Below are 18,668 nucleotides of genomic sequence, written 5' to 3' on the forward strand. Positions count from 1 at the left end.
AATGAGTTTTCCTATAGATTTTCCATCATTTTCCTAAGAAAATTCTCAAAGTCCGAGTTTTCTTGACAAGCATTTTCCCTTCAAAGATTTCCCCCTTTTTCTCAAGAATTCTCTCCATTTTCCTAGGACTTTCTTCCCCCCATGATTTTTCCACATCTTTATGAACTTTCTCGAGATTTTCAATCCTTTCCATCTGAGTTTTCCTGAGAAATTGATATCCATCATTTGCCTTAGAACTATTTTCAACTCCAAAGCATTTTCCAAGCATACATCATATTTTCCAACTGGCATTTTCCAAAATCTCATAGCACATGCCTGAATTCTCTGTGCATTTAGAATAGAACACGATTTTGATAATTTCATTAAGTCAAGCACAATTTTGGTCCTTGGTTCGATTACCCCTGTTAAAGGCGGCAGGAACGGTCGAACCTCATACCGACAGGTCGAGCCCCATCCCATGGATTTTCCCACAATTTTCAAAAACGGAGGCGAGTATTTCAAAACAATTTCCAAAATCCGGTCAAGTTTGAATCGCGAAAGCGTTTCCCTCTCTCTTCCGCAAGGGAGGGAAGACGGGAAAAAATTTGCGACGATAACAGGTTTGGCGACCGTGATGGGACCTGTCCTTGTCTGATCAGAATTGTGCTTGACTTAGTTCAATTATCGAAATTATGTTCACAAAATGTCAGCTCTTTACTTTTGCTATCATGCGAACCTAGGAGCCTAGATTCTGACCTAGCTGACATTGACTGCATATAGACTAGGCATGGTTTGGTAGGACCAGATTGAGGAGATATTTTCATGTTCACATAGACTTAGGTCTAAACACAACTCTCCTCAATTTAGGATCTGAATGCAAACAATGTACGCTTCTTCAAAGTTTTCAATATCTATTTCTCTAGGATTTAAGGCCCTCTATTTCTTGCATGTGATTATTTTTTTAAACCTCCATTACCTATCATTACCCGGTCTTCACGTTGCTGGGCTCTCTTCCAGAACCCTAGTTCGGGACAGAGCCTCACAACTGGGCCAATTATTTGGGTTAACACCCCCCTACCACGTACCGCGGGCCACAGTCCGAAGTATATCAGTAGGCGCTCAAGGATGTTGGAAAACCTTACCTTAGAACCGGAGTTGAAAATATATGCCACGTACCTCGGATTTCGATTCGAGTATATCGGCATAACTGGATTGAACAAAGATTATCTGAACCTAGAGTTAGGATTAGGGTCCTACAACTGTTTTCAAAATGATGCATCTAAAGTTAGCCTTTTAGGGAGTGCTGTATGTGCATAAATGTTTGTGCAGGATGTGATTGTTTGTATGTTACCTCTATTTCCTTATATTTTCCCAAAATATTTTCAAATATCCATATTTCTCACATTTTCCTTTGTTTCCTAAAACCCTGGATGATTTTCTCAAATATTCCATTTCTTTCAAAACCCCAGGTGGTTTTCCATTCTACCATTCTACTGGATCTCGAATTCTTCGCTGCATTTTATATCCTGCCTGTAATTTTTTTTAAATTTCCTACATTTTCCTAAGTCTGATTTCGAGTCTTTCTCTGTTTTCAGTCCGATGGCATCCAGTCAAGTCGATCCTATATTTCCTGAAGGTCACATCTCCTACGAGGTGCGACAAGGTCGTCCTGAACACCGAGCCCTTAGCACCGGAACTTTCATTCCCCGATGGTACTATTCCTGGCTTAAAAGCTTTTCCCGAATGTTCCCGGACCATTTGAGCGAGTGCGGATTAGAATTGGCATCAGCTGTCGGAAAGCAGACCATCAATGGCAACCTGATCCACGCAATGGCCGAGCGATGGAATCCATGGACATGCACATTCTGGTTCCCATGGGGAGAAATGACCCTTTTAATGGATGAATTTTCAGAAATTATGGGATTACCAGAACCATCCGGTCAACCGGGAGATCCGTTAGAGCATCAATTCTTGATCAATGTCAAGGGTTTGGACCCCCGAGACTCCTTATCCCGTATGACAGGCCGCCGATCCTGGCCCCTGATCCAGTTGGAGGGAAATGAATATGTTGACCTGCTCGAGTTATACAGCCAGTACGGGACCTTCATCGAAGTCAGTTCGTTATCAAGGACAGCTAGAGAACGGATTCAGAATGCAATGGTCCTGTGCACTGTAGGATTGGCCCTCTTCCCAGACGGGCAAAACTACATGGACATCAGAATAATCCAACTTATGAGAAGATGGGGAAGTCGACAAACCAATCGCCCTTCCATAGCCATGGCAGCGCTCGCCTTCCTATATCGTGGTTTGACTCGATTCTCACTTGGAGAATCCATCTTAGTTGAAGGATGCATTTACGCGCTTCAATCCTGGTTCTTCCAGCATGTTCCAGCCCGAGCAAGCTCTTTCAGATACAATGGTCAAGAACTTCACCCAGTGTCGTAGTACCGAACCATGATCGACAGCATTCAAGAAGATGACATAGTCTGGGATTATTTTGATCGACAACTATCTCCTCCCAGATACACATATGCTTATGGCAAGAGGTTCAAATTGCTGGGACCATTCTTCTGCACTTATTACCAACCAGAGAGATGTGTTCGACAATTCTCCCATAGGCAGCAATACGTCGAAGCTCGACTGCTATCAGGAGCTATGGCAGAGTTTGATCTCACTTCCGCACAATGGTCCGGGGCATATCATTCTGCCCGCTACAACTAGGATTCCTTTGTCTCTCTTAAAATATTTCCTGGTCCTAGAGTGTCTGCCGACTATCGTGAATGGTGGCAAATTGTTTGTCCTCCACCTCTTTGTCAAGATCAATAAAATCATATTTCCTCATTTCAATAAAATTTTCTTTCTCTCTATTGTGGTTTGATGACCTCGCCTAGGTAACAAGGCACATTTTCGTTGTTTATTCATCTTGCAAAAAGAATGACAACACAATTGTCGTGATTCCCGCGACGACTCATTCCCTAGTAATGGGATATCTTTTTCAAATTGTCTACCATATTTCCAGCAAATATTTCTTCCAAAAGACAATTCCTCCAGAATCTAATCAGGTTTTTGCCCTGCAGAGAGCATCCATAGCATTTGATGGTTCAGACAAGATCAGGCAAAAGAACAACGGCATCTCAGTACTCGTCGGCCTTAGAAGAAGAGATGGGCTCCCCCCAGTCCGAGAGGAGTCAAGAGCAACAGCAAGAAGACGATGGCATAGACCCTCAAATGTATGCCATGTTCAGAAAAATGATGAATAAGATGATGAATGAGCAGCCCGGGACCAGCTCAGAAAGGAATCCCTTCAGAGAGAAGTTCCATGGTCACAGGGATAAGAAAGCTTCCAAAAAGCAAGTTCAGCTGGAAGAGATCTCAGACGGAATAGACTCAATTGAAGATACAAATGAAGAATATGAAGTGCCTTCGATATTTCAGAAGCGGGGCCAAGAACAAAGAAAAGGCCGCAAATCAAAGGGTCAGGACACAGAAAAACCCCTGCAAGCACAGTTCAGGGAAATGGCTCGAGTTGTTAAGGATCTCCAAGCCCGCGACAAGGGCAGGAAAGTCTTCACCAGTGAAGACTTCTATGACGGCTTAGAAGGGGATGATGATCTGGAGAATCTTCCCCGTAAATTCATCAAGTTCGACGGTTCTGGCGACCCAAAAGCTCATCTCGCCACTTTCTTTGCTGAATGCTCGAGGTTCAAGAAGGACAACCGAGAACTATTTCTATGCTTCCCCCGCAGCTTGGAAGGAGTTGCAGCTAAGTGGTATGCTGAGCATATCAACCTCATCGAGCTCAAGGAGTTCGATAAAGTTGTAAATCTGTTTATTGAATGCTTCTTGTTCAACACAAAGGCACTTCCTACATTGAGCCATCTCTGCAATCTAAGGCAGAATGAGAATGAAAAGGTGCGGGACTTCATTCACAGATGGAGGTCAGCCTGCAACAAAATGAGAGATCCTATCTCGGAAAGGCACGCCCTGTCCCTAATCCTCAACAACTTTTCGCAGCCATTAAGAGGATTGATCTCCACAGCACCATCCAGGACCTTCATTGAGCTGACTGAACGAGCCGAATGGCTCGAACTGAGTGTGGAAAATGGAGTCTATGAAGGCTTCACATTTTCCAAGAACAACCCGCAAGGTGAGCAGAAGAAGAAGGCTCACTTCACCTATTCTGCCAACAACAACAACAACAACAAAAATAGTAGAAATCAGTATAAAGGGCAAAAGAAAGATTACTGCTACGGCGCAAGCAATTCCAACAATAAAGGAGACCAGAAAATGAAGCCTGCTCCTCAATATAGTAAGCCTTCTCAGCAAGACTAAGGGCCGAAGCTGCGCGAGAAGACTAAACATGAAGGATGGAGTTACGATAGAAAGTTTACTCCTCTTGATCAATCACTAGAAGACGTGCTCGAGTATATGTTATCGAAGGAAATGGTCAAGTTGCCAAGACTGGCTGATCCCCCTGTGCCTATGGGGAAATGGAAAGACCAGTTCTGCAAGTTCCATAGGACCGTGGGACACAACATTGAGAACTGCTTTGTTCTCAAAAACATCGTGCAAGATCTTATTGATAAAAATCTATTGGTAGAAGGAGAAGAAGAAGAGAAAATGGATATTCTCAAGCAACCCTTTCCTTCACACACCACGGCAGTAGTGTCCGCACAGCCATTCCTGCCTCACGAACACATCAAGTTGTGTTCTGCACAAGATCTACAAGTTCAGCATCAGGTGTCGTGCTACGACAGGCAGCTCCAGCTTCTAAGAAGATGGACCTAATTTCAGCATTCGGCAAGATGAAAGTTTCTGAAGCACCTGTAAAGCCAGCCCCCAAGTCAAAGGGAATTCCTGACTTCCTCGATCAAATCATCAAACCCAGATCATGAAGTTCAAGTCAGAAGCCTCTGACTGCTCTGTCCAATGTTTCAATCTTGGACTTAGCCAGGAATTCCCACAAGCACTAACAAGTACTGGATGATTTGCTCAGAAAGATCAAAGTTAAGCCCAGTACCACTCCTGAAGACATGGCACAAATAGTGAACTCCGCCATGACCAATGCACCGATCACTTTCTCGGATGAGGACCTCCCAAAGCCTCATTCCTTTCATAATAATGCTCTGTACATTGTCGTTCGAGTTAGAGGAATGACAGTACCACACGTGCTAGTTGATGGAGGCAGTAGCCTCAATATATGTCCCGAGATGACAGCAAAAGCATTAGGGATCAAAGATGAAGAATACATTCCAGATCCCATTACTACCTATGGGTTTGACAACCATGGTCAAACGGCCAAGGGCAAAATATTTCTGGAGGTATTCATCAACTATTCGGTACACTCCGTCCTCTTTCACGTGGTTAATGTACCACTAACCTACAATCTGCTGCTCGGAAGGACGTGGATTCATAATGCAAATGCAGTGCCTTCCACCCTCCATCAATGTGTGAAGTGGTCAAAAGGTGGAATGATTACCACAGTGCTCGGAGAAGACCCAGAAGAAAGGCTCTCGCAGCCCATGATTCCCCGACCGTCGTTCACTGCGGATATTCCCAGCATCAGGGAAAGTGAAGAGATCAATCTCGGAGAGAATCGAGAAATACTCCAGGCATCATCAGAACTATCTCCGCACACTGTAGCCATGACCTGATGGAGAGGTCCTCAATTCTTCAAGGTTGGAGGCCGAATCAACTACAGTGCCATTAAAGACCACCCGTTGTTTCCGCAATTCATGAAGGCAAAAAAGGGATTTGACTTGCTCCTAAAACATGGTTATCAACCCTTCAAGGGACTGGGTAAAAATGAAGATGGCCGCATCGAGCCAGTGATCCAGAAGCATCGTCCCCACATAGCAGGACTTGGGTTCTCTGACGAACGCTCGTCAAAGAAGACTGTTTTTGTCAAAGGGGCACATTGAAGAACATTTGTTATTTTCTTTCTATTCTTTCCAAAATAAATGTCTCATTTTATCAATGTCTTTGATCAATTAAAAATCAATAAAATTCCAAGTTTTTTTGTCTATCTGGATGCCATCTATCTCCTTTCTGTCTATCTCTTCATTTTATAATTTTAATGCCATTTTTATGCATAAGTTCTCTTCAAATGATTGCTTGTCTTACGGTGGGCAATTTTATCTGAACCAAATCTCTTATCCAAAATTTCAGAATGACTTCTTGGACAATCAAGAAGCTCGTTCTCAATCCCAAGACTTTTCAGAAATCGGCAACAATTCACAGAATCAAAGCAAGCACAGGAGATGACAAGATTGCAAAGCAGTCCGATGATTATGCAGAATTTGATCCGTCTCTTCAGGAATTACCAGAGTTTTCCGCAGTTCAGAAGCAGGATGAACCATCTCCTCTAGTACAAGATCCGACCAAAGATGTCAATATCGGTTCAGAGGACAATCCCAAAATTCTCCAGATCGGAACCAGTTTGAGTTCAGAAAAGAAGGAAAGACTTACAAATTTTCTCAAGCGACATGAAGAAGTGTTCGCATGGACATATGAAGACATGTCATGCTTAGACCCAAAATTAGTCGAACACAGACTCGTTCTAAAGCCAGATGCTAAGCCAGTCAAGCAGAAGCTGAAAAAAATGAATCCAAGAATAGAACAGCAGGTCAAAGAAGGCCTCGAAGATCTGCTCAAAGCAGGATTTATCCGAGCTATTGACTACCCAGATTGGTTAGCCAATATCGTCGTTGTCCCAAAGAAAAGTGGTAAAGTGAGGATCTGCATAGACTTCAGAGACCTCAATAAGGCAACTCCGAAGGATGACTATCCACTTCCAAGCATCGATCTTCTAGTCGACAACACGGCAGGACATGCCATGTTCTCCTTTATGGACGGATATTCCGGTTACAATCAGGTTAAGTTGGTCGGCCGCGACCAATCCAAAAACTTCCTTCACTACGCCTTGGGGCACTTTCTGCTATACAATTATGCCTTTTGGGCTCAAGAATGCAGGAGCAACATATCAACGGGCAATGGCCGTTATCTTTCACGATCAGATGCGCAAAATCATGGACGCGTATGTTGATGATATCCTCATGAAATCTAAAGAGGAAGGAGATCACCTCGAAGCTCTTGACCAAGTGTTTAAGCGACTCATTCTTTACAAGTTAAGGCTTAACCCGCAAAAGTGTGTTTTTGGAGTCAAATCAGGCAAACTGTTGGGTTTTCTGGTCAGCAAAAAGGGAATCGAAGTTGACCCAGCCAAAGCAAAGGCTATCATTGATATGCCACCCCCGAAGAATCTCAAAGAACTGCGTAGCCTTTAAGGACGTATACAATCAATTCGGCGATTTATTTCCAATTTGGCAATGAGATGCGAACCTTTCAATCACTTGCTCAGAAAAGGAGTGAAGTTCGAATGGGGACCGGAGTGTCAGCAATCGTTCGATCGGATCAAGAAGTATCTTCTCAATCCTCCCATCCTGAAGCCGCCAGAATTGGGAAAACCTCTTTTACTATACATCTCAGTCAATCAAGTCGCATGCGGAGGATTCTTGGCGCAATACAAAGAAGGCAGCTTGATAGAGCACGCCATTTATTATGTGAGTAAGACTTTCATAGACTATGAAAAGAAATACTCTCACATAGAGAAGACCTGTCTAGCTCTGGTATGGATGTGTCAGAAGCTAAGACACTACCTGCTGGCATCCGAAGTCAAAATCTTGTCCAAACTCAATCCTCTCAAGTATATCTTAGAGCAACCTTTCCTCAGCGGACGAGTCGCAAAATGGCAAGTCTTACTGATGCAGTATGACTTAGAATATGTCTCGCAGCAATCAATCAAAGGCCAAGCAATCGCTGATCAATTGGCAGATTTTCCTCTGGCAGAAGAAGTGAAAGCCGAAGATGACTTCCCTGATGAGCAAATTTGCAATATCCAGCAATCTCCAGTCTGGAATTTATTTTTCGATGGTTCTAAGAACATGGCTGGAATAGGCATTGGGATCTTATTAATCACTCCTGAGAAAGAGATGATTTCATTTTCCCTCAAGTTAGATTTCCAATGTACCCACAATATGGCTGAATATGAAGCCCTGATTCAAGGTCTAAAAATTCTACTAGACTTCAATGTTAAGAGAGTGCATGCTTACGGCGACTCATTACTCGTTGTCAATCAAGTCCGAGCCGAATGGCAAGTGAAAGATCAAAAGTTATTTCCTTATCAGAAAATTGTTTCAGCTCTTGTCAGCAATTTTGAAGAATTTCAGCTCTTCCATATCAAGAGGGATTTTAATCAAGTGGCTGATAGCCTAGCCAGTTTAGGCTCCATTATGGCATTCAAGAATGGAGAATCTTGTTGCTCCTTCGAAATTGGCAGACTTGATCAACCTGAGCAAAAGAAGAAGCCTTGGTATTACAACATCAAAATTTTCATAGAAACCGGCGAATTTCCTCCAGAACTCTCGAAGAAAGAGCAGCGAGCAATCCAGCGTATGTCCACTCGATATTTCATTTTGGCCAATGTCCTCTATCGTCGTGGATTCAGTTCAGAATATTCTAGATGTTTAGATGAAGACGAAGCCAAAGAAGTCGTGCGAGAAGCACATGAAGGCATTTGTGGTGGCCACGTCGGTTACCAAACCCTTGTCAAACAAATCATCAGAGCAGGTTATTACTGGAAGACCATGCAGCAAGACTGTTATCATTATGTGAAAAAGTGTGTGCAATGCCAGATACACGCACCTTCCATCCATGCTCCGGCAACTTATTTACAGTCTGTTGTTTCTCCATGGCCGTTCTTTATGTGGGCCTTCGATGTCGTAGGTCCCATCACTCCCTCTGCTTCAAATGGCCACAAATACTTCCTTGCCGCAACAGAATATTTCACCAAGTGGGTAGAAGCTATCACTCTTCGTACAGTGGAAGTCCGACACGTGGTCTCTTTTATTCACAAGAGCATCCTTTGTCGTTTCGACATCCCACATGACATCGTGTCAGATAATGGCAGTCATTTTAAGAATGAAAAGATGAAGACATTTTGCTCAAAGTTCAAGATCTATCATCATTTTTTCGCTCCCTACTATCCTCAAGGGAATGGTCAGGCAGAGGCCACCAATAAGATTTTAATTCATATCTTGGAGCGAACTGTGGAAACAGGCCGTGACTGGCATGAGAAGATCCACGATGCACTATGGGCCTATCGGACCACCATTCGCACTCCAACGAATGCTACTCCATCAGAATTGGTCTATGGAACAGAAGTAGTATTGCCGCTACATGTTCAGAAGCCCGCTTTGAAATTTGCATCACTCCTGCAATTACCTCTTGATCAATATCAACAGCAGCGACTGGTACAGTTAGACTTGCTCGACGAGAGAAGGCTAAAAGCAGCAGAGCATGCTCAATCCTATTGCCAGAGAGTAGCCAGGCAGTACGCAAAGTCGGTCATCGAAAGAAGATTCAAAGTCAATGAGTTAGTGCTTCGATCCACAGCCTATCTCAAGCATCATCCTGGCGGTAAATGGTCGCCAAATTGGGAAGGCCCATATGTCATCAAAGAAGCATTACCCCGCAACTCATATCGGCTCATCAACACCGATGGGGTAGAATTGCTGGATCCCATTAATGCTCGACACTTGAAAAAGTTTTATACGTGAAGCAATTATTCCTCCTTTGTAATCCTCCTAATAATGATCAAACTTTCTTTTCCCAGTTACACTGGGGCATTTTTAAAATTTTGTTTTGTATGCAGGCAGGATAAACAAATTCCTCATTTCATTGCACTTGTGCATTCATGTGCATCAATTCATATTCATTTGCATTCAACTGCATTAACAACAATCTGGTCAATATTGGGATTTCAACAAACAGTCCCATCACAATTCCTAATGATTCAAAATTGAAAGGTAATCACCAGTACTGAACCAAAACCCAGCGCTCGAACTGGTATTATTTCAAAATCCTGTGCTCAAACTGGTACATTTTCAAAATCCAACTTTTTGGAAAACCGAGTTCCGACTCGGGTTTTTATTCAAATTATCCTCCTTTGTTGATCCGGGTTCCGACTCGAGATCTCTTTATCTTATTCGAGCTCTGACTCGAGCTCTTCCTTTTCTCTGTTGATCCGAGTTCCGACTCGTGATCTCATTACCTTACTCGAGCCCTGACTCGAGCTCTTCACTTTCTTTTGTTAATCCGGGTTCCGACTCGAGATCTCTTCATCTTATCCAAGCTCTAATTCAAGCACTTCATTATCTTTTGTTGATCCGGATTCCGACTCGAGATCTCTTTATTTACTCGAGTCCTGACTCGAGCTCTTCATGATCTTTTGTTGATCCGGGTTTCGACTCGGGATCTCTTTATTTACTCGAGTCCTGACTCGAGCTCTTCATATTCTTTTGTTGATCCGGGTTCCGACTCGTGATCTTTGTATTTTATTCGAGCTCTGACTCGAACTCATCATTCTCCTTTGTTGATTCAAGTCATTTTGATCCTCAGGGACTGTCAATTGCTCAAATTTGATATTTTGCCCACCAATTCCCAATTTAAATCTTTGGATCATGCAATTCTCTAATTCCGACCTCTGGGTCACCCAATTTCCAATTTCAATTCCAATTCCCAATTCTCAATTCCAAATTCTCAATTTTGACCTCCAGGTCATTTAATTTCTAATTTTCGACCTTCGGGTCACTCAATTCTCAATTTCGACCTTCGGGTCACACAATTTTGACCTTTCGGTCAACCAATTCTCAATTTCAATCGTTAGGTCATCCTATTTCGACCTCCGGGTCATTCAAATTTCCAACAATCGATTTTCCAATTTTCTATTTCGACCTTTGGGTTAATCAATCTCAATATCCAATTTCAATCATTTTCTCTTGCGAGAGACCCCTTTTTTAGGGAGAGTTCGAGGGAGCTCGTTCTTTTCGCATGCTATCCAATTCGTTCACTTAGCCCCTTTTCAGGGAGAGTTTGAAGGGACTCGCGTCTTCGTGAACCGTTTGCAAAACAATTTCCAATTTCACACAAGGAACCCTGTTAAAGGGAGAGGCTCGACGGAGACTCGCTTTTCTTGTGACCCCCCAATTTCATACTAAGACATTTTCGTCATGGAAGACCCTCTTCTTAGGGAGAGTGTGATGGACTCGTTCCTTTCATGACCAAATTTTCAGACCTCACTATTATTGGCCCCTTTCCATAAGAGAAGCCTAATATTAGGGAGTTTTGACAAAAACTTAATTTCTCTTCAAAAGTTTATTTTGCAAACACCTCCTCTTCACGGAAGAGAGGAGTATTTCCCATTTCCCATTAAGGTAAGGGCTAAGCCTGAGTCTCTCTTTTTGGGGAAAAAGAGAGGAGAATTTTCGTCACGGATGTGTTGAGACGGACCTCAGATGTTCTCTTTCACCAAGGATTTCAATAAAATTTTGTCAATTTGTCAGTCAATTATTTGTTGATTTCAGTATCTTTATTGCACAAATCTCTATCTCAGTTTACCTTCAGCATTACTTCCAAAATAGTGAAGCTTTTGCGAAAAGAGATTCAAAACTCAAATTCTTTTTATTGGCCAACCAAAAGGATGAAGGATAAATCCTCGATATGGCCAGAAAAGAAGATTCAATGTTATCGCAAGGCCATAGGTGATTGATATTGATCGCAGTCAATGGCACATCCTTAAAGGTTATTCTTGCAAAAATGAGGCAGTGGAAATATCCTGAGCACTAGAAAAAGAGAGCAGTTATCAAAACCCTGTCTCCTCAAAATCACCTAAGCTGCAATTAAATATCCGCAAAAGGGATCTTTCACTTGTCGTCAAGATGAAGGCGAATTAAGCGAGTAGACCCCCGGGGCCAAAGAAGATTTGAAACATCTCTAAGATGACGGAGTTTGTGACGAATCCTTCCAGGGAAAGTCCAAAGCATTGTCGAGATGAAGGCAGATGCGATGAACCTCCCGACAATCCCTAAAAGATATTTAATTTCAGCTATCATCCGAAGTCTCTAAACCTATGAGCCGACGTTGTCTAAGAAGGATCGAAACATCTCCAAGTTGAAGGAGTTTGTGATGTACTCTTCCAAAAGAGAGAAAGGGAGGAAAAAGAAAGAGAGAAAAAGTCAAAACATCTCCAAAATGAAGGAGAATGTAGCCAAAACCCAAGAGAGCCAAAAGAGCGCAGAAAGATTATCATGAGAGAAGCTCCCAGGATATCAAACTGCCAAATCTATCAAGAATCCTCTTTAAATTTGTGAAATTCTATTATCAGTATTCTTTTATCAATTGCTTTCATAATATCAAATTCTCTTCCCTGTTCATATCAAGGAAAATGATAGCTTCCTTGAAGAAGGGCAATTGCAAGTAATTTGGGTTTCCAATCTCGATTCTACGAAGTGAACCTTGTTTGGAGGTAATGCTTTGGGTAGAAAAGAAAGAATATCTTTGCAACAATGTGCAACATTTTCAAATACCATGAATCAACAACAGAATTCTCAATATTTTGACAATATTTTCTAGCTATCCTGACGTGAAGTGTGAGCTTGATGTCCGTCTTTGACACATCCTGACACCAATTTCAAATCCCTCCTAAGAACTTGATTCCTTCCCTTCTTTGAGAGCGTGAACTCTCAAATTCGCATACTTCCCTGTGTCCCCACTGTCCAACCATAGACAGTCCCATTTCGGTTCGAGGTCGAACCACCAATCATTTTCTCGCAAAAGGCAATTCAAAAGCTATTTAGTCTCAGCAATGAGACGCCCAAGATCAACCCATTTTCAAGCTTTAGGGACCCCATTTTCCTTCCTTTTGCAAAACCCATGTCGGATTTATTGTGCAAAATCCGAAGGTTCCATCATGGTCTCTTCCTTCAAGGATTCCATCCATTTTCCACCCGATCAGGATAAGGGTATAAACCTGAGCCTCATTCAATGAGGTATTCCATTTTTCGCCCAATCAGGATAAGGGTATAAACCTGAGCCTCCTCTGAAGAGGTATTTCATTTTTCGCCCGATCAGGATAAGGGTATAAACCTGAGCCTCATTCAAAGAGATATTTCATTTTTCCGCCCGATCAGGTTAAGGGTACAAACCTGAGTCTCATTTTGATGAGATATTCCATTCCCCGATCAGGTTAAGGGTCAAACCTGAGCTTCGTTCCATGCGAGGTATTTTTGTCCCATCCAGATTAAGGGCAAAAACCTGAATTTCACTCTCATAAAATGAATCTTTCTTCTTCATTCTCCACTTCATATCTACCATCTTTCTCGGGCTAATTTCCTCACACCCAGTCATATCCTTCTAACTGGGGCATTTTATATAGCCCAAATTTGGTGCGTTTTTCTTTGCCACTAAGCTCGGCCACAAACCGGCTTATTAGCAAAGAGGAGCATCTATAAACACCCCAAATTTTCATTCACCTTCTTGACATTTCCACCGATCAGTACATTCCGGTTCTCCAGAAGCAATAAAGGGAAAAATGGTCATTTTCTGAGATTGAACATTGCAGAAAGTCTAAAATTTCATTCTTGAGTCTCAAAACTTCTCTATTTAGACTCAGAGACATCTTCAAACTGCAAAGTTTCAAAATCTAACGCTTAACCAGAAGTCAGAATTTTCAAATTCAAATTCAGAGTGGCAATTTTGTAGAACATGTATTTTGCATAGCATTGCATGAGCATTTCATATCATTTCACTGCACAGCATGTCATTTTGAGATCCGGAACTCCTGGTTTTAAAAATTATCAATCCAGATTTGATTTCTAAACTTTTCAAAGTTGATTTTAAAACCCTGGGTTTTCAAAATTATCAATTCTTCCCATTTTACCCCCAGGACCCCAAATTACGACAAGTTTTCTCAAGAAAACAATCTGGATGGTTTTGACATTTTAAAATTTCGCCAGTTGGAAAGAGGGGGACACAATTTCAAAATTCATAAGATCTTATATCAAACTTTTACAAAAAGGCTCTGAATTTCCCTACTTCTTTCAAAATTTCGCCCTGAAGAACCATTTTCTTCCAAGTTTTAAAATCAAGCCAAATTTTGCTTCGTGTTTTTCTAAACTAGCCTATTATTGTGAAAATTCCAAAATATCTCATTTGGCTCTTATTTCAAATAAAGCACGTGGGACCCGCCTCGAGGTGGTGTCACACTCAAATTCTCAAAATTTTCCATTATTTCCAAAATAGTGCCCACTCGAAAGTGGCACCGATTTACAAAACCTTGTTTTTAACTCAATTTTAATAAAATATTTAGTGGGCCCACGTAGGTGGCGCCCCAATAAGGCTCCTTGCCAAGAAAAGCAATTTTTTTTTTTTATCCCAAAAGGTTTTCAAATCCAATGAGGTGGCACCACCTTAAAAAAAAAGAGAGAAAAAGAAAAAAAAAACAAAAATTCGTTTTTATTATTTTCTTTTTAGTTATTACTTTTCAGCCCTAAAATGGAGCCACCGTGAAACCCTACCCAAAGTCTCATTTTTACCTAAGTTTTTTTTAAATTTCTTCTAAAGAAAAGGAGCCGCCCCCTCCCAAGTGGCAACATTTTCAAAAAATTTCAAAAATCGGTTTTCAAGGATTAGCAAAAGGGGCGGATTAAGGGAGGATTTGGGGGAAAAACCAGAGGGCTTCGTTTCTTTTCAAAAAAGGCTATCCCTTCATCCCCCTTGGTCAAGGATTTTCCCTCTCGGCAGGCGACATCTTTTGGAGACTCTCCTGGCAAATCCCTCTGATCTCCCCCTTTCGCCTCCTTCCCCCTCTTGGATCAATTGCAGAACACCGTTGTAACCAGAAGAAGGCAGATCGAGCAGACCTGTAAGGCTTCAAGAAAGTACACTATCTTCTTGCAATCTACCTTGAACATCGAGTTTCTTGTGTTCAGGCCAGGCGTTTTCAAGGATTGGCATCCAGGAGGCGTCCAACCCAAGTAACCAGGTACCCAGTCTTGACAAACGGCCACCTTCATGAACGGATACATCCATATCCGTTCATGATCTCTATACCATCTTTTGCATGTTTGGTTATTGATATATAGGGAAGTTCCATACCTAATTTTATTGAAAATTATGTTATAACTTGGGAAATACGGCTGTGTAAAATCACCTACAGAAACTGTATATACATGTATTTTCTGATTTTACCCATTATATGGAATTTCCATTAATATGTATATTTTCTCATTATAGGAATGTATATATCTATATATGTATGTATATCTATGTATATCTACCTATATGTATACATATATATGTATATATATATATATACATATATATATACTTGTATATATATATATAGATCCCTTCATGTGCACTTGTTATCATATATATTTTTCTTTTCTTTTTTTTTCTTTTTGTAAATGCATCCTCATTATCACACATCATTTATCATATACATGTATATCTTCGTTGTATATAGTATATATATCAATTTCCTTAGTTATCTTGTACTAATTCTCATTTTGCAGGAAGATCTGGAGGATGCTAATTCTGTACATTATGTATTTTTTTTTTCTTCATTTTGACTTATGTCAGAGATGTAATAATCAAATTTGGAATAATATTTACTTTTACTGCTTGGATTAGGCTGCATCTCATATAGTTTGATTTCAGCAATATCCTGATTCTATGATGCATATATCTCAATTTTCAAAATTCACCGTGGATGAACACGAATGGCACGTGCACCAACTCTTAGAAAGTTGATGAACTCGGTGGAGTCCATATTTACGGCCCTAGTCGGAATATGGATGAGACCCAGATCCATCATCTTTCTACCAGTCACATTGAGCCTACACTCTTAGGCTATCTTAAAAATGCACATCATATTTCCAAATTTTCAAAATATTGTGAATTAACTCAAATAAACTCTGAACATATTCATGGACACAGTCAGAATATGTGAAGGTTTTACTTTGGCTTAATACACATTTTTCCAACAAATTTTTCAGAAATCTTTTCAAAGTGCATTCATTCATTCAAATCATATGCATCATCTGTTTTTCTCATGATTTTCTCAAGTAATTTTCACTTCATGAAAATCAATTCCTCAAGAAACTATGATGATATTCGGAGTTGGATTTCCCAAATCAAAGTTTTCCCGTGATTTTCCCTAAAAAGTTATTTTCTTAAGATCCATTTTCAAAAGGAATTTTCATCTTTCTCAAGAATCAAAAATCGATTTTCAGATATTTCAAGGACAATGTTTTCAGGATTTCAATTTCCTAAGTTCTGATTTTCTTTCTCCAATGAGTTTTCCTATAGATTTTCCATCATTTTCCTAAGAAAATTCTCAAAGTCCGAGTTTTCCTGACAAGCATTTTTCCTTCAAAGATTTCCCCTTTTTTCTCAAGAATTCTCTCCATTTTCCTAGGACTTTCTTCCACCCATGATTTTTCCACATCTTTATGAACTTTCTCGAGATTTTCAATCCTTTCCATCTGAGTTTTCCTGAGAAATTGATATCCATCATTTGCCTTAGAACTATTTCCAACTCCAAAGCATTTTCCAAGCATACATCATATTTTCCAACTGGCATTTTCCAAAATCTCATAGCACATGCCTGAATTCTCTGTGCATTTAGAATAGAACACGATTTTGATAATTTCATTAAGTCAAGCACAATTTTGGTCCTTGGTTCGATTACCCCTATTAAAGGCGGCAGGAACGGTCGAACCTCGTACCGACAGGTCGAGCCCCATCCCATGGATTTTCCCACAATTTTCAAAAATGGAGGCGAGTATTTCAAAACAATTTCCAAAATCCAGTCAAGTTTGAATCGCGAAAGTGTTTCCCTCTCTCTTCCGCAAGGGAGAAAAGACGGGAAAAATTTTGCGACGATAACAATGCCTCATGAATTTTATTCAGAAATCATCTGAAAAATTGTGGGTCTTACAGTTTCGATGGCAAGTGTTTCAAGTATGAACAACCAGAGCATATTGCCAAGTTCTGTCCAAAGAAGTCTATGAGAGACTTGGTTTTTGCTGATTAGGCGCTGTCAGACGAGATCTGACCATTTTGTGGTTGCTTGTGTTTTGTGATTTCGTAGATGAAATCCTTTTTAAGGAGCGTAGGATGTAACACCCGCGAATTTTCTGAGGAATTTACTGTTTGATTTGAGTTGATATATATGCTATCGTATATTTACGAGGCTATATAGCATAATTAAGTATATTTTGACTATGCTTTGTGTTTCGGCTTTGTGCGCGCGACGCGAAAATTGCGTAAATACACTATATAAGTAAGAAGAGCCTAATTCTTGATGAAATAGCTTCTGAAATTTTAAGGGTTAATTTATAATATATTTTTATAGTTTTTCTCCGAATTTGGGACCCATACGACGTAAAAACCTCATCAGTGCATGTGAATTACAAGTTTTGCTTCGTTATTGGACACGAATCATAATACACTTAATTCTTGCAAATGATAGGCAATTTTCTTGAAACTCATCGAGCATTCCATGTTAATTAAGGTTTTGAAGAGAACTAAATGATTCGTTGGAATTAATTTAGTATTTTATTACATTAAATAAGCGTTGTTTTGAAATAAGAGCATGTGGCGATTTTGGATTTGGATCTGGATCAACTAGAGGAGGACCCAAACCCAATGGGCGACCTCTCTAGTGGACATTTTTTAGCTTGGTTGACCAGCTGGTCAAGGTTTGACCAGCTGGATGGCATGTTTGAAAAGTTTTGCATGGCTCTTGAAAAGAAGGCCACGATTGGCCATTTCCTCTTTTCAAAACTCATGATGAGCTTGAGGGTCTTCATGGGGGGCATCATTTCATAAAAAGGCGCATGGGGCTGGCACCCCATGGTAGTTTTGTAAGGTTTTAAAATCAATTCAAATGCTGGAAATCTAGTGGATGAGAGGGGCGGCATCCAAGGGGCAGCCCATGTAATTTCTACACATTTTAAAGGCTTTTTGAAACTCTTTTCAATGGCACTTTTGAAACCTTTCTGAAAATTTTTAAATGCATGACATGCATTGGGCGTGAGCTGGCTATGGGGGAGGGGCGTGGAGCACCCCAGCCCTGCATCTACCCACATTAAATCCTAGTTGTTCCTTTTCGTAAACCCTATGTACTTAAGGAATTAAGAGAGAGAGAGAGACAACTTGGGCGATTTTTTTTTTTGGTGGAGCTCCTCTCTCCTCTTTCCCTTCTTCTCCAACCGTGTGTGAGAGAGAGAGAGTTAGAGTATTGTGATACCTTGCTGCAGCTCCAACCGTGGGCAGCGCCAACCTCCTCCATTTCTTCCATTTTCTAAAGCCGCGAAGGTGAGACCCTCCATCTCTTCCAATGTGTGAAAAATCGTGAGCTCTCTCTTTTATATATCATTGTTGGGTTCGAATGAACAAATCCACTTGTTGTATTATAGATTTGTGGATTTTAACGAGTATGCATTCATCTATCATGTGGTAAGTTTCGATTGAGCAAACATCTATGCATTCTTGCATTTTTGTGGGGTTTTCCCTCTTTACGAACCTTAATATGGGTTTTCGGCCAATAGCATTTCGGTTTTGGTACCATGTTTGTCGCTTGGTTTGAGCGAGCTTGCATCCATTACAAATGAAGTTTTCTGTTGTGCATAATATTACAAATCGGTTTTCCTTTGATTAACCAAGTAGTTGCAATGTTTAAGGTCATTCATTATTTTCTGCATTTTCTTTGCTTTGCTACACTTTCTTCTTTGTTGCTGAGGTCGGGGCAGCCATGGTTCGGCCCAGCTATGCAACGAGTTTGG

Source organism: Nuphar pumila, chromosome 1 (assembly GCF_984573655.1).
Source record: "Nuphar pumila chromosome 1, dmNupPumi1.hap1.1, whole genome shotgun sequence".
Lineage (NCBI taxonomy): Eukaryota > Viridiplantae > Streptophyta > Magnoliopsida > Nymphaeales > Nymphaeaceae > Nuphar > Nuphar pumila.